Here is a 935-nt window from a genome sequence, read left to right as displayed (position 1 = left end):
TCCTCCATTCCCTTAGAATTTAATAATTTCAGTACATTCTATAATATATTCATATTGGTCGTCCTCGTTTCATTCATTCATTGTTTTGCTGCGCTTGGACCAAAGGTAGGTTGTTGTCTCTCATTCTTATATGTGCCTTGGCTCTAAACTAAAGCGTCCATATATATCCACATCAGATCTAATACCCACCCATCCATGAAAGTGATTCTGGACAACTTCATGCAGGGAGGAGGGGCTTCCAGAAATTTAGCGGGATTGTGGTTCGTAGTCTACTTGCACCTCTAGAGAGAGAGAGAGAGAGAGAGAGAAACGCACGCTCCAATTTATTGATCTCCATGGGGTTGGAACCCTAGCGTCTCCGCATGTCTACTTGCCTGCTCGTCTCGTCATCGACCCATGCGTGTTTTTTCCCGTCCGACATCCAAGATAGATATACCCTTGGAGGGCCTCTAACTTCAATGATATCCCCATTGCTACTTCTTCCTTGGTTGAAGATCAATAGGACAAATATGCAATTGTTACACCAAGAGGATGCTAATCTTCCATTTATCAAATACATCAATAAGCCCTTGATACTTCATTAGTTGCTAGATCTCAAAATTGTGAGGGATATAGGTCGAGGGTTCAAAAAGCACATGTATATTTACACATCCTCTTTCCCTGTACGAATAACCTTCGTTGAGAGATAGTTGGTATATGATGGGATCCAAAGTCGGACATTGTCAAGGAGAGAGAGTCAAAACATTGATCGAATTTTCTAGGTCCCTTTAGTTGTTGACTTTCGCAAGTCAATATTTAGATTCTTGCTTGCTTAATCTTGAGAAACAAGCTCAACAAAAACAGTTTTTAGACTATCAGCATTTGTGATTGTTCACAGTAGTTATTAGGTGAAATATCTACTATAATAACGACGTTAGCTAGTAGTATAGGTCAAC

This window comes from Azolla caroliniana, unplaced genomic scaffold (assembly GCF_043228905.1).
Source record: "Azolla caroliniana isolate FFs.n. ecotype wild unplaced genomic scaffold, voAzoCaro1.0.p SCAF_4, whole genome shotgun sequence".
NCBI lineage: Eukaryota > Viridiplantae > Streptophyta > Polypodiopsida > Salviniales > Salviniaceae > Azolla > Azolla caroliniana.
This window is presented reverse-complemented; position numbering follows the sequence as displayed.